General features: G+C 46.3%; 1 long non-coding RNA gene and 1 pseudogene across 2 annotated transcripts; one reads left to right on the top strand and one right to left on the bottom strand.

The window, feature by feature from the left end:
* Nucleotides 1–7078: 7078 nt before the first annotated feature.
* On the bottom strand, nt 7079–10207 carry LOC125543382 (uncharacterized). 2 transcript variants are annotated; one of them, XR_007298414.2, is made up of 4 exons: nt 10014–10207; nt 9076–9140; nt 8372–8440; nt 7079–7318 (listed from the first exon to the last, which is right to left on the bottom strand). It is a non-coding gene; the product is annotated as an uncharacterized LOC125543382 (long non-coding RNA). The 2 variants fall into 2 exon arrangements; XR_007298413.2 differs by lacking the exon at nt 9076–9140 and having other exon boundaries at nt 10014–10202.
* Nucleotides 10208–10563: 356 nt separating this feature from the next.
* On the top strand, nt 10564–12282 carry LOC147979012 (F-box/LRR-repeat protein At3g26922-like; annotated as a pseudogene).
* Nucleotides 12283–16534: the final 4252 nt, after the last annotated feature.

Genomic DNA, 16534 nt, shown 5'->3' with positions numbered 1-16534 from the left:
AAATGGGCTGTAGTAAATTCCATTAGAATTCAAAAATGGGCTACACATTCTTACAAATCTCAAATGGGCTATAAGTTCTCTGCCACACACTTCTGGCCTTACTAAGTTGACGCGTCCCCTAAAAAAACAGAGTTGACGCGTATGCAAGGCTTTGTCAACTTATAGTCAACACACGGTTCTAGCAGCAATGGCCGTTGGATGTCCATCCAACGGATGCCGTGCTTCTTCTTCAATCTCGGATATTCTAGCTTCACCCGTCCAAAAAATGATTCCTCCCCCTGACATTTGGGGTGCACCGTTTCGGAAGCTGACCTGTGGACCTACTAAGTTGACGTACCAAGGGCTTTGTCAACTTAGTCAATATAAATGATTCTAGCTGCAGTGACCGTACAATGTCCATCCAACGGCCGTAGTGCTTCTTCAACCTATGGTCTTCTTGCTCCAGCCGCCCAAAGTAGCGCCGGTCGTGCCGCCTGCTCCTGCCTCCCGTGGCCGGCTGTGCTGCCACGGAGGCCTCACTGCCTCCTACTATTCCCACCGCTGGCCAGGCCCTGCGGCGACGGCAGCCTCACACCGCAGCCGAACGAGTGAACCCTCATACTCCTCTCCGCATGGGCATCCACTGCCGCATCTTCACCGGCTCTGTGTCGTCCCCTTCCTAGGCCTCGCCATCGTCCACCGCCCTGGTGCTCTCGGCGCGGAGTGGTCAACGTGGTCAAGGAACGACTTCCATCGGACATGGACTGTACGTGGAGAGGCTGACAGCTGGGTCCACGGCGGTAGCAAGGAAGTGCCTCCTTATTACGCGGAAAATAATGATTCCTCCACCTGACAGCAGGGACCCACCGGACGGGCCACCGTATTTCGCGAAAAAAAGTTTCCCCCCTGACTGCTGGGACCCACCAGCTACACCTTCGCACGCAAGGAAGTGCGTCCGGGCAAAAAAACGATTCGCCCCCCTGACTGCTGGGACCCACCAGCTACATCTTCGCACGCAAGGAAGTGCGTCCGGGCAAAAAAAAGAAAACCAAAACAATTCACCCCCCTGACTGCTGGGACCCACCGGCCCCCCGACTGCTAGGACCCACCAGCTACATCTTCGCACAAGGAAGTGCGTCCGGGCAAAAAAATGATTCGCCCCCTGACTGCTGGGACCCACCAGCTACATCTTCGCAGGCAAGGAAGTGCCTGACAGTCGGGACCCACCTGGTCGAAGCGTACGTAGTGTTGCCATTCTGGTCGCGAACGTGTACGTACATACTGGTCGATGTAGAGGCGCGCACGTGTCGTAGTAGAGGCGCGCACGTGTCATAGTAGAGGCGTGCACGTAGCATGTACACGTACGTACAGCGGCCAGGGTGCAAGAAAGAAAATACGGCCACGTATGTGTACATATGGGCGGGGTCTCGAACGCCTACTCGTGCATACGTACGGTGAGGGCTCGTGTACATGGCTGGGTCGGAACGGAGAAACAGCGTCGTCGTCGTGTTCATGGGTCAGAACGGAATGTGTGGTCGTGTTCATCGGGAGGGCTTGGACGGAAGAGGCGATGGAAACGAGGCCTGGCGTACCGCACAACAGAGGAAACGGACCTCCTACGGTCGAAACGGGGGTCCTGTTGATCGGGAGGGGTGTGGCGTACCGCAAAACGGAGGAAACGGACCTCCTACGGTCGAAACGGGGGTCCTGTTGATCGGGAGGGGTGTGCCGTACCGCAAAACAGAGGAAACGGACCTCCTATGGTCGAAACGGGGGTCCTGTTGATCGGGAGGGGTGTGGCGTACCGCAAAACGGGACTCCATGGGATACTGTTCATCTCCACCGTCGACCCCCTCCAGCCTCCACGAGCTACTATTCATCCACCGTCAACCTCCTCCAGCCTCCACGGGCTCCTGTTTATCCAGCCTCCACTGCGTGCTACTCCACCGGCTACTGTTCAACCACCCCTCCACTGTCTACTGTTCATCCAGCCCTCCACACCATGGGGTCCTGTTCAACCACCCCTCCACGGGCACCCCTCCACCGTCTATTGTTCATCCTACCCTCCACACCACGGGGTCCTGTTCATCCACCCCTCCACGGGCACCCCTCCACCGTCTACTGTTCATCCAGCCCTCCACCACACCACGGGGTCCTGTTCATCCAGAGGCAACGCCACCGCTCACTGTTCATCCAACCCCCCCCTCCCCCCGCAACGCTCACTGTTCATCCCATCGATCGGCTTCAGTTAGCAGCAGTAGCCAAGGAATCACTCAATCGGGTTCAGTTTACAGCAATCGATCGATCGCTCGGGTTCAGTAACGCATAGGCTGCAGTGCAATCGCTCGGGTTCAGTTAGAGCCCAACGCCTCGCTCGGGTTTAGTTAGAGCCAACGCCTCGCACACACGCGCGTACGTGTACGAGAGAAATGCGCATCGCTCGGCCCCCGACCTCCCACCGTAACCGGGAACTCCCCGAAATTTTCCTCTCCCTCGCTTCTACCACGGGTTTTTCCGTCATGGACGGCCCAAAGAATGTCGTGCAGCTGCGTCTCCGACCCGCCCAGGACGAAAAGCCCATTTTCTGTCATGATTTTTTATCATAGAACTAGGAGCCCACCACATCTATGATGATACCGGGTTTTGTCACAATTATCGTCATAGAAGTGTCATATGTATGACAGAAATTATTTTCGTTCGGCCCAAAATGTCACGGATGTGTCTTTTTTTGTAGTGTCATGTGGAGGCAACGCTCACAATCCACATACCTCAGGGAAGGAGATAAAAATACTAAGTGGTTCCAGAGGAAAGCCACTTGGAGAAGGAAAAAGAACACAATCTCAAAGCTAAAGGATGATAATGGTGTGTGCTTTGAAGATGCAAAAAACATACATGATATGACAAACTCCTTTTTCAAAAAGTTGTATGAGAAAGAGAATAATATTGAACCGAAGGATATACTGGAGCTGGTTACAAACCGAGTTGATGGTGACATGAATGACCTCTTAATAAAACCCTTCTCGGCCGGGGAAATTGGTGATGCGTTGTTTCAAATTGGCCCTCTTAAGGCCCCAGGCCCTGACGGTTACCCAACGCGTTTCTACCAAAGGAACTGGGCAGAGATTAAGGACGATGTTGTGAGAGGAGTCATGGACTTCTTTGAAAAAGGGGTGCTCCCAGAAGGGATCAATGACACAGTAATTGTCCTTATCCCCAAAGGGAAAGATCCTCAAACGCTGAAGGACTATAGACCCATCAGCCTGTGCAACGTCATATATAAAGTGGTGGCGAAATGTCTGGTCAACCGTCTTCGCCCCTTGCTGGATGAAATTATCTTGGAGACACAGAGTGCCTTTATCCCAGGCAGAATGATCACAGATAATGCCATCATAGCTTTCGAATGCTTCCATATATCCAACACAGTAAGAGTGAGAGAGATAATTATTGTGCCTATAAATTGGATCTAGCTAAGGCATATGACAGAGTGGATTGGGACTTCTTAGAGGGCATGCTTTTGAAAATTGGCTTCTGCAGAAAATGGATGGACTGGGTAATGTATTGTGTTCGGTCGGTGTGGTACTCGGTGAGGTGCAATGGGACCATGCTAGAGGCGTTCATACCATCACGTGGCCTGCGACAATGGGATCCTCTCGGCCCATACCTCTTTCTTTTCGCCGCTGATGGTTTGGTGCACCTCCTGAAGAAGGAGATGGCAGATAACAACTTGACTCCTATCAAGATTGCGAGGAATAGCCCTGGCATCTCGAATCTTCTATTTGCTGATGACAGTTTGCTATTCTTCAAGGCCACTATGGAACAAGCCGAACGCATTAAGAGCGTCCTTGATACTTTTCAAAAGTGCACTGGACAACTCTTAAGTGCAAGCAAATGCTCTCTTCTATTCAGTGATAAATGGCAGTCACAAGAAGGGAGGAAATTAAAATACCCTTGGCATGCAAACTGACATGTTTGAGAGTAAGTACCTCGGGCTTCCAACCTCGGAAGGAAGAATGAAGGATGGCCAATTCCAACCAATCATGGACAGATTCGGGAAGAGATGTAATGACTGGTCAGAGAAGTTCATGTCTTTTGCAGCTAAAGAGGTTCATGTAAAGTATGTGGTTCAGGCCCTCCCAACCTTCATCATGAGTGTCTTCATGCTATCCAAGAGGTTCTGTGATAAATATGAGAAATTTATTAGGGAGTTCTAGTGGGGAGAGGAAGATGGTCATCGAAAGGTCCATTGGATGTCATGGCAAAGAATGACGAAACCAAAGAGAGCGGGAGGTATTGGTTTCAGAGACATGCATCTTTTCAATCAAGCACTCCTTGCGAAACAAGGTTGGTGACTCATTCAGAATCCGGATGGCTTATGTGCGAGAGTGCTCAAATCGAAATACTACCCTCACGGTAATCTCCTAGACACTGTCTTTGCTTCGGATGCCTCTTCGGTTTGGAGAGCTATTGAGATCAGTCTGCAACTCCTGAAGAAAGGCCTAATCTGGAGGATAGGTGATGGAAAACACATTCAAATCCAACATGACCAATCGCTACCGAGAAAGGAAGGCCTCATGACAGCTACCTTCACCAGAAGGTCACGCCTGCGATGGGTCAACCAACTAATGCTCCCGGACAGAAAAGAGTTGAATGTTGAATTAATAAATCAGATCTTCTATCCTTTTGATGCGGCTGAGATTTGCAAGCTCAAAATTCCAGCCTCTGAGGTAGATGACCGTGTAGCATGGCACAATGAAAGTAATGGAATCTTCTCAGTGAGGAATGCGTATAAATTAGCAGTGACTTGTGCGAGCAAATCAAGCAATGACACTTCGAGCTCCACGAGGGATACAAATGATCGTAGCATTTGGGACCTCATTTGGAAAGCTAATGTACCGGGCAAAGTCAGAATTTTTAGTTGGAGAGTGGCGACGAATACTTTGGCAACAAAGGAAAATAAACGGAAAAGAACACTTGAGATGGACGGCATCTACAGCATCTGCGGTAATGGCAAGGAGGACCAATACCATGCGGTCATTTCATGTACAAAGAGTAAAAGCCTCAGATACGTAATGAGAGAGGTTTGGAGTCTACCTCTAGAGAAAAAAATTTGGTACACAGGTGAGGATTGGCTGCAAGTACTGCTGGACACTGAAGATGATGATACTCGCGCCAATAACATGTTGCTTCTCTGGCGCTCTTGGTATTTGAGAGAAGACTGCATCCGTAATAATGGGAAGGAGACAATCAGACGCTCCGCTCAGTTCCTGGAGAAGTGCGCAGAGGAGCTAAAAAACGCCAGATCCTATACGCATTTGTCAGATGGAAAAGAAAATACAGGTTTGCTAGAATCGATGACGAGGGGCCCTGACAGTCTGAACTTGCAGTGGTCGCCTCCGGAACCAGGTTCCGTCAAGCTGAATATACGGATGCTGCTTTCGAGGCTGATACTAGAGCAGGCGCTGCAGGTGTAGTCGCTTGGGATCACCACGGCCAGGTAATCATGTCAGTATGCAAGAAGCTGCGACCTAGTAATAGTGCGGAAGAGGCGGAAGCCAATGCTGCTCTGATTGGTCGGAAGGAGCTGGCCGTCTTGTTTAATGGTCAGTTGATCCTCGAAATGGATAACCAATTCATTGTGAGAGGAGCGGCGATGATGAAGAATGGAGGACAATCGGCGGGAGCGGCGACGGCAGTTTTCGATGATTGCTATTTTATGGCTTGCGATTTTACTATTATTAGATTTGAACATTGTAATAGGGAAGCAAATAAAGTTGCTCATGAAATTGCTAGGCTAGCGAAATATTCAGCGACTAGGGATTGGTTTGAGGAGCCCATGATTGATATTGTATCTTTTCTTATTGATGATGTAACTGTTATTTCTAATCAATAAAGCTTAATGTTTTCAAAAAAAATTCATTGTGAGAGAAGTATGTACTCAGACTCCCTCGCGGTCTACATACTACGGCCTAATTATGGATATTAAACAGGCAATGGCTGCCTTTCCTGCATGTGAGGTCCAACACGTGAAGCGGTGCAAAAATGCTTTGGCACATGGACTAGCAGTGCTGAACAAAAGTAGTGAAGACCAACTGATGGTCGCGGACGTGCCCCTCAGTCTTAGATCTCTGATGATCTCCGAATGTACTAGTCCTTTTGAGTAGGCCTTCTACTCTAGTCTCAAAAAAAAAGTATTTCTATGATGTCAGGGAGTTGTACAATCTCATGGTCTTAAGAATAGATATTTGATATGAAGAAAGCTATAACAATAAACTGATACGATCAACTGCTAAGCTTACAGTTGGGTCTTATCCATCACATCATTCTCCTAATGATGTGATCTCGTTATCAAATGACAACTCATGTTTATGGTTAGAAAACCTTAACCATCTTTGATCAACGAGCTAGTCTAGTAAAGATTTTACTAGGGACATAGTATTTGTTTATGTATTCACACATGTATTTAAGTTTACGGTCAATACAATTCTAGCACAAATAATAAACATTTATCTTGAATAAGGAAATATGATAATAACAAATTTATTATTGCCTTTAGGGTATATTTGTAATAGGTGTGTGTGTCCGTTTGCGAATAACGATGTAACAGGCGTTGAAGGCCTTGAATAAGACTTGGCCGAAACCAGAGGGGAGCTGCGAAATACAGAGAGATAGAAGTTTGGTGGGCCTCCTAGTCCCAGTGCATCAGTTTGGCGATGGATCCCATGACCCAGCTTGTATTTCTGTGAGCATTTATATTGCACAATTACCTTTAGGCTTTGTTTGGCAGAGGAGTATTTGAGAGGTTTTGGGAGGAGGGGATTTGGGAGGATTTGGTGAATCCCTCCCTTCCACCCAATCCCCTCAAAACCCTTTGAATACACAAAACCCCTCCATCCACAATCCTCTTTGTCCAAAATTTCTGTTTGGTACGCAGGATTTATAATATTGACTTAACATGGTGTAGAACATTTAAAAATTTAATCTTTACAATGTAACTAACTCCCCTTATATCTTTCTACAGAATTGTAAAGGTCACCAAATAAATATGAGACGAAGTGACTACAGGGGAATGATTTAGCAGCAGTTTTTCCCAGCAGCAACATAATTTTGCATGACTTGAAATTAATATCTCATCACAACAACATAATTTATCATAATAACATGACTTCGAATCCGAATCCCATCAATCATAATTTATCATAACATCATAATCTTTCACGGCAATAACAATTCATCACAGCCACCACATAATTTTACAACAAAGATAAAACTTGCTACAAACTATAAAATCTCAAGACGGCGGTAATTTGTTCACTCTGACAAGATTCCACGCGGTAGGTCTCTGTCAAAATAAGAACATACCAAAGTTGAGAACTCCACTTCGTTTGCATAGAACAAGGGGAAACAAAGCTTAAATAAAAGCTCAGTAGCTATATTCGGTACATCTCAGTATCTATAACTAGCAAGCCGCTTGAATAATGATTAACATGATCAGGTGGCACACTAATTTTGTAACATGATCAGGTGCCAAAGTAATAATCGTCTCTGATAGCTTGCTTCAATGCTAATTTTGTAAGTCTAGAGCACAAACACACATGAAAATATAAGAAGTAACTGCCTGAAAACGTGAATAAAGATGGACAGAGAAAAACGGTAGACGAATGAGTATCCATGTAGCATGGACAGATGTACTAGCATGTAGACATCTAATGCATGGCTGCCACACTTCAGACTGCTTCATTTTAGTTGTACTTGCCATCTTACTAACCGAATATAGCATTCGGGAGCTCGCTTATCACTGGCTAGACAATGGCAGCTAAACTGATATGCATTTTAAACAGACTGAACCAAAAGTGAACAGTGATATACTGAAAGGAATAACTGAAGAAAGACTGAACCATATAACACAACATCATCTCAAGCTGTTATACAAGGTCTGAAATAAAAATGCTATGGTAACTGAACATTTCTGGAAAAAAGGATCGATGAAACTGAGAAACATTCCTTTTAGTCTGGTCCGGGTAGAACTAGGTTCAAAACCAAAGTTTCCCAAGAGGCGCACCACATCGTTACTATATTTCAGATCAGTTAGAAAGGCATCGTTACTACAAGTTAGCAAGGTCAATTACATATATTTGTGTGAGAACAGAACACATAATTAATGTATCAACTTAATAGGGAGGTAGATAGATAGAAACTAGTCATTTATATTTGAGTTACAGGGAATTGGTTCTCCCATGTAACAGAAACTAAAACCAGTTAAACAAAATGAGGCAACACTAAAGCATGCAGAAGATGGACAATTAGAATCAAGACCAAAATCAAAGAGACTTTTCCCTTGCATAAGCAACAACCATCAGATATATTTACTGATCTACAGTCATAAGTAGCTTACCTTAGAGGGGAAAAGGTCAGCTCTTCGGTCGGGGTTAAGGAGGCTGATGGTGGTGGAGCGTGGAAGAGGCTGCAAGGTCCATGGAGAGAGAACAAGTTAGCAAGGTCCATTACATAGATTCAGTTCAATGGAAATGGACCAAATTAGCTAGCTAGCTAGATAATAACTCGATGACAGAAATAGGAACCAATCTGTGTGATACCGTCAATACAAGACCAAGTTAGCTAGCTAGCTAGAGGACTATTTGCTTCACCAAAAGTGCACAGAAATCAGACTTGTTACTTGTAGTCGATAAACAGGGAGGCAAGCAAGTAGTCTAGATCTCCACTGTTGTTTAGGAAATAACAGATGATAAGAAATGAACAACAGCTCTAGAACTATCAAGAGCTAGACTAGAGTTAAATCAAGACCTACGTCAACTGTATTCAACGAAATCTTCAAAGGTTAAAACCAGAACAAGAGAGCACTTCCACTAAGCAATTACGATCAGCACACAGGAGCACTTGCTTCTGAAACATTTATTTGTACCATTGCCTTCACCTCTCGACTGAAAACTTAGAACTATCCCAGGTTCAGGAAAACAGGGCACAACAATCGTAAACTAATTTATGCGTATCAGCGGCAAGCATGACAGACCCAAAACTAACCACATTCTGAAACCTACCATCCCTAGGGCTAAATTACACAGGAATAAAGTAATCTACCAGATTATGAACGCCGCAGATTGCCTGCCATGTTCCTGTACAGTCTAGCGTACATGAACACTGATCTGGAACAACAAACAGAAGGAGCTGTTACAACAATCTGATTAAAATTCAGTAAAAACTTAACAAGTCTGATCAAATAAAATCTTTCCATTGGTACAACAATATGTAGCTGGTACATCTCCTTACTTCAGTTGGCAGCCAGTCATCTAATCAAAAGAATTTCTACAGCATGCCAATCATCTAATCTCCGGACTTCAGTTGACTCATTTTACACTGTTTGTACAGCAACAACGAGCAGCAAGTAGCAGCGGCAGCAAGCAGTAGCATCAAGAATTCAAGATAATTGATTCTTGCCTGATTGAACACACGCACACAGCTCCTGGATCTGATTCTTTTCGTTTATGGTACACATGCGCACACAAAACCGGTGTATTGGCACAAGCTCGAATCAAGCCTGCTTCTTTTCGTTTATTTCTCGTCTCTGCTCAGGGTTTACATGCGAATATATACCGTTGGTGGCCCATGAGGATGAACTGACTCCACATATCAAACACGCATCCAGTGGTAAAAATACTTAAAAAGGAGTACAACTATAATCCAGAGGAAAATCTATCGTTAATTCAGGTTACAGAACAAGTCACACAGCAGGAAGTGCGCATTTCTATTCCAGATTAGAGCATCCCAAGAACATCCAACAAATTTCATTCATCACTAACACTTCTAGATTCAGACAGACGAGTCAAACACCAAGGTAACTACAAGCACCACCAAAAACTAGCGATCTAAGAGGAGGTGAACTTGGTGACGGCCTTGGTGCCCTCGAAGACGGCATGCTCGGCAAACTCGCCGGGGAGGACGAGCCAGCAGCCATGGCCGGGCGGATGGAGGAAACCTAAACGACGAGGGGAAGGAGGGGACGCGAGGCGAGGGCTTACCACCGGGGAGAAGGCCAGTACGGCGGAGGAGGTACGTCGGCGTCGAGGCGTCGGTCAGCGGCGTGTTGAGGATTCGGGCGGCGGTGTCTTGAGGAGGAGCCGGGCGGCGGCGGCGGCGTCTCCTCCAAATCCTCGAGGGGGACTCAAGGGCTTAGAGCCGCGTGGAAAGGAGGGGTCCGGAGGGGGTTCGGGGGAATTGGGCCGTGAAAACCCTGTGTACCAAATGGGCCAACGGGGATTTGGGAGGATTCTGGGCCACGCGAGGAAATTCCGTTGAAAACCCCTCCGATCCGCTTCTACCAAACGAGGCCTTAAGAAAATTAATTGCACAATTTTATTGTTGGCAAGCCCCTCAAATAAAACCGGCGTATTTTTTATTTTTTTAAGGGTTCGATGGATTTTTCCCGGAAACCTCTCAAAGTCCACACTAATCCCAGGATAGTTGGTCCCACGGCTCCGGAGCAATTTTCCCTCTCCTCCGCCGTTCCACTCCACATAGCACGCGCCGCTCAAAACCCTCATCCCCGTCGCGGCGCTTTCGGCGACGGCCATGGATACCGGGGTGCCAGCCCTTCCCTTGAATCCAGTGATGGCGGCGATGTTCCGGCGCCTGGGCCTTGACCCGGCCGAGGTGGAGGGCTTCCTCGCCCGCGTCCTCTCCTACACCCACTACGCCCTCCCAGAGCCGCCCGTGACGACCGACGCTCGCCTCTTCGCTCTCCTTCCCGGTGACTCTGTCGACCGCGTCAGCCGCCTCCCCGACGCGCTCCTCGGCTACATCGTCTCCCGCATCCCCATCAAGGATGCCGCGCACACCGTGGCGCTCTCTCGGCGCTGGCGCGGGGTCTGGCGCTCCGCCCCGCTCGTCATCGTCGACACTCACATCCACCCCGCGGGCATCGCATACGCGCAGCTCGTCACCTGCGCCGTCTCCCACGTCCTCGCCGCGCACCCGGGCCCTTCCGCTGCGTCCACCTCACGAGTCCCCTCTGCTCGCAGGGTGGCTCCAGATCATCGCCGGCAAGGGCATCCAGGAACTCGTCCTTGTCAACCACCCGTGGCCACTCGAGATCTTTCTCCCCTCCACTTTCTTAGGCATGGAAACCCTCACTCGACTCTACCTCGGCCTCTGGGTTTTCCCTGTCACGGCCGACCTCCGGCGCGCCACCTGCTTCCCGAACCTCCTTGAGCTCGGGCTCTGCAACGTCATCATGAAGAGCATTCAGTGATTTGGACTTCATCCTCGACAGGAGCCCCGTGCTGGAGACGCTGTGTCTCGAAGGGGAGATGTTCGAGCATTGCATCCGCCTTGTCAGCCAAAGCCTGTGGCGCGTGCAGATCATCGGGTGCTGGGTTGAAGAAATCTTCGTGGTGGACGCGCCATGCCTTGAGCGGCTCATCCAGTCGGGAGGCTGGAGCCCTGAAGACCATGATGGCAACCGCACCAAGGTGATGATTGGTCATGCCCCCAAGTTGCACATGTTAGGATGCTTGGAGTTGGACCCAGGACACGTCCTAGAGGTCGGCAACACCATCATCAAGGTGCGGGTGCCTCGTCTTTCCATTCGCTCAATGTAAACAAATTCCTACGCGGTAAATGTGAATTTGCCATCTTCCTTCTCTGAATTGGGTGCATTTGTGATTTGCAATTGCAGGCTGGGACAAGGGTGAGCCCGAGCACCATGGTACCAAGTGTGGGGATCCTGGCTTTGGAGGTGCGTTTCAGAGTCCGCAACGATGCCAAGATGGTTCCCAATGTCCTCAGGTGCTTTCCAAATGTTGAGACGCTCCACATCAAGGTGAAGTCCTCGGAGCTTCTTTTGTCTTCCGTCTGCGCCATGGTGCTATCAGTAGCTGATGAACTGCATGTGCATTTGACTGATCGAATTTTCAGTTTGCGAAAACCGATCGATCCACTGGCAAGCTGAACTAGAAGTTCTGGCATGAGTGTGGTGTCATAGAGTGCATTCGGTCGCGCATCAAGCTGCTAGTTTTCCATGATTTCCGAGGGGGCCGAGCTGAGCTCGCCTTCGTCAAATACTTCTTTGAGTCTGCATTGGTGCTGAAGAAGGTGGTGATTCTGTTCGCCGTTGGCTTCTCTTCGATGAAGGAGGCGCAGTCCAAACTGTCGAGTCTGGGGTCAGTGAAACGGGCCAGTGAAACCTCTACAGTGTTGGTCAACGTACCTTCTGATCCTCAAGTAGGTTCCATTCGGAGCTTCAAAATAGGATCCGGTTTTTCTGCTGACGACCCTTTTGCAAACTACTGACGTCACAGCAAGTGAACTACTACTACGTATTACATCATGCAAACTAAATTCCTTTGGAAGGAAGTTGTTTAGTTAAGACCACGACAGCAGAGTCTTCTGGTTTTGTTTCATTCGATGGAGGGAACACTTAGATATCACCATTTGTGTTGGACACGTTCCACCAGTTCCATTCCACCGCGTTGGACGGGGGTGTAGGAAAGTACAGCGGCGCAGATTATGTTGTGCGCCTACATTCCGCGGCGGTACTCGTCTTTTGGAATTCCAAGATGGCTTGCTTGGGATAATCTTGCTAAAAGGAGGCAAAAAAAGGAGGCAGACTCATAACCCTATTTGCCTCATTTGCAATATTGGACAGAAAACTGCAACCCACTTATGAGCTCATTGCTTGGTTTATGGGTTTATTGCTTCACAGGATTATCACAACCGACCAAAAATGATCAAAAATACACGTGAGCGCAAAAAATGCATAGGTGAAAAAATGATCAAAAGTAATCAATGCATCTAAAATCCATAGTATTTTGTTGCAAAAGTTGAGATGCAAATTTAAATTAGTAAAATTCATCCAAATAAAATAAATAAATTTCATGTTCATGTGCACTAGAAGAAGAAATAAATCCCCGCTCTAATGCACATGGCACCTAAAATTTCTCGGTTTGGTACAGATTTTCTTAGAAAATGAGTTTGCATATCAACTTCTTTCGTTTTCTACAAATTTGAAGCCCACAAAACATTGGACGCAATATAAATGCCTTTCTTTTCAATTGATTGTACATATTTAAATTAAAGATATATTTTGTTTGTTCTACATTTTCAAACATATGCATCATAATTAATAAGATTGTTACGCAGAGTAGGAATCGTCTTTTTATCTAAAGAACATTATTCATCATAAACCAGTTCATACATTGAAAAGAAGAGCATTACTTTGCCGCAGACCACGAAAAGGCACCGTGTAACATCCTGATTTTCGAAACGTTTAAAAAAGTTCTCCAAAAAAGTAGGGTCAGAAAATTCATTTGTCTAATCGAGCTATTACAATCATAAATTGAGTTTTATAAATTTTGAGGATTTAATTTGAATTACTCCCAATCTAAATTTAAAGAGTTTTATCCTGATTTTTACTTCAGATTATTTTTCTTGCTTTTGGCCTATTAAATTATGCACTTTTGTATTTTTCTTGGAATTTTCTGAAGTCCTTTGATACTTCCTCCGTTACTAAATATAAGTCTTTTTAGAGATTTCAATAAACATTATATACAGATGTATATAGACATATTTTAGAGTGCAGATTCACTCATTTTGCTTCATATGTAGTCCGCATTAGAATCTCTAAAAAGACTTATATTTAGAAACGGAGGGAGTATATTTTTTCCGCGGAGACTTTTGATCTATTCATCTTCGATAATGGCCGAAGTCCTTATTTGTTTGAGCACTTGTCCATTTTATGGATTTCCTGAAAAGAAAATCCAGTTTTCTCTCTTTTTTTAGATCGGATTAGGGATTTTATTCAATGTTCACAACAGATGGAATACAAGCAAAATCCAGAAGAATCCCTAGCCACAAATGGCGACCCGAAGGGAGTGATGAAGCTGCCTTAGCTAGGTCGTGAACTTCAAAGTTTGACTCCCTCCTCTCAAAACAAAAATTAATCTTTACAAAATCATTTGTTCTATCACTAATCTCTCTAAGCACTAAAGCATAAGAAGAGAAGGTGCCTCACTTGATATCTGAGGTGACCTGCACGCAATCAGAGGCTATTGTGGCATCATGTGTAATATTCAGATCCGTAGCAAGAGCAAGAGCTTCATTGCATGCATGGGCTTGAAGGCATGGTGCATCAACCAATCCATCAAACATTATAGCAGAAGCGCCTAGATAATTTCCAAGCCTGTCCCTACACACCACTATTGCAGCTCCCACAGTTCCTTGTCGAGAGATAGCGCCATCCACATTGATTTTAACAGCATCATCATCAGGTGCGAGCCATCTCCATGGCTCTTGCGGGACAGCATGTGCATTTTTTGGGACCGTGCGAATAGTAGCGACTTCCAAGTCTTCCCGATATCGATTCACAAAGCAAATTGTTGAAAGCGGCCTCTGGAACTCGTCATCAGGAATAGCCCTTCTACGAGCCCACCATATCGCGCACATTGTGACGAGGATCTTGGCGAGATCATGCTGGTTTGTAGTCTCAAATAGCCAAAAATCCATAGCCGTGCATCCTCCGTCATGTTTGAGAGCATATGCTCAAGGACATCTTCATCACGTCCTCCCGTCTGGAAAGTACCTTGCCTTCAAAACTCGTGCACTTAGGAAATTAGGCTCTTGTAAAATTCTCCACACTTGGTGTACCCATAGAGCAAGATTAAAGAGCTCGATGTCATGGAACCCCAACCCTCCCATGAACTTAGGCTTGCACATAGTTTCCCAGGACACCCATGCCGGCTTCATTTGCCCTTGCCTACTACCCCACCAAAATTTTCTTAGTAGGCCATTGATATGCTCGCAAAGTCCACGTGGTAGCTTCAAACAGGCAATGGAGTAAGTGGGGATCGCTTGGGGAACGGGTTTAATCAGAACTTCTTTTCCCCTACCAACAAGCACTTCTCCATCCAACCTTGTATGTGTTTCCAAATCCTATCCTTCAAGTACTTGAAACATCCTTCTTCGGCTCTCCCCACATCACTAGGTAGTCCCAAGTATTTTTTGAGCCCAGGCCTTAGATCTCTCCCGGGAAGTTCTGCTTTGAGGATTTGTGGGAAGGGGGGGGGATGGCTCCCCCTCCCTCCTCAATAGCAGTGCCTACCAGGGAGATAGTTATGTTAGTTTCTGCCTTTTCTTTTTTTTAGTTGTAAGACCTGGTGATTTCTGTTAATGGAAATCGGAGAAGGAAGTTCTCTTTTATCAAAAAAAAGTATTTCTCTAACAACACCTCATTATGAACATCTAGAACATTTTTAACTTCCAAACTGGAGCTCCAGACACTCCCTTGCTGAAATAAATGGATGATTTATCCGTGTTCATGCGTTGTACCGAAGCATCACAGTATTGCTTTAAGAGATCTTTCACCCTACTCACGCATTCACTTGTTGCTTCAAAGAATAACAGACAGTCATCGGTGAAAAGTAAATGACTCATAGCTGGTGCGGATGCCGAAACTAACAAGCCCCTTACTCGAACTCCCTGGGCCTTCAAGAGACAAGATAGCCCTTCTGCTACCAGCAAAACAAATATGGGGATATTGGGTCCCCCTGTCTCACCCCTTGGGAGGGCTTGAAATCATCTAGACTTCTAGCATTAAACAAAACTAAAGATACACACCTCATAACAGTCTATGTAAACCTGGGGCTAATACCCAATTTGAGCATAACAGCTCTTAGATAAGGCCATTAAAGTCTATCATATGCCTTCATCATGTCAAGTTTGAGAGCACAAAACCGATTATATTTTACCTTCCTTGATTTCATATAATGTTGACACTCATACGCTGTTATAAAATTGCTTGTGATAAGACGTCCAGGAATGAAAGCAGACTGCACTTCGGAGATTACCTCGGGGAGGATTACTTTCAGCCTGTTAGCTAAGACCTTAGATGCAATCTTGTAGATCATGTTGCAAATGCCTATAGGCCGAAACTGTCCTAGGATTTTTGGACTTGCTATCTTGGGAATTAGAATGATGAACGCATGATTAATATCCTCTGGTGAGTCTTCTCCATTCAACACCCTCGTGGTCATGCCTGTAATCTCGTCACCACACAACTCACAGTGCCTTTGAAAGAAGTTTGCTGGAAAACCATCGGGACCGGGAGCTTTGGCTGGGGACATCTGGAAAAGTGCCTCCTTGATCTCCTCTATTCTATATGGTGCATTTAAATGGGCATTCATATCATCATCCACTCTAGATGGAATTTGAGATAATACTTCCTCTATGCTAGTAGTCCCCTCAGAAGTATACAGATTTGTGTAAAAATCAGTTGCCATGCCCGCCAACTCATTAGGGTCTGAACTAATAGACCCATATGGACATTGCACTGTGTGATTCTATTCTTTGCCCTCCTCGTGCTTGTTTTTTTCTAAAAATATTGAGTATTACTATCCCCTTCCGAGAGCCATTTAATACAGGAGGGGAGAGAGAGGGCGTCGGCGGCGAAGGAGAGAGGGGCGTCGGCGGCGAGAGAGAGGCTGTGGGGAGGCGAGTGTGAGGCCAACAACGAGGGAGGGTGGCTTTTATAGCGGCGAGTGGGCGACGA

This window comes from Triticum urartu, chromosome 3A (genome assembly GCF_056163025.1).
Source record: "Triticum urartu cultivar PI428250 chromosome 3A, HENAU_Tu73, whole genome shotgun sequence".
NCBI classification, from domain to species: Eukaryota; Viridiplantae; Streptophyta; class Magnoliopsida; order Poales; family Poaceae; genus Triticum; species Triticum urartu.
The sequence above is the reverse complement of the archived record's forward strand: the minus strand, read 5'-3'. Positions and strand labels throughout refer to the sequence as shown.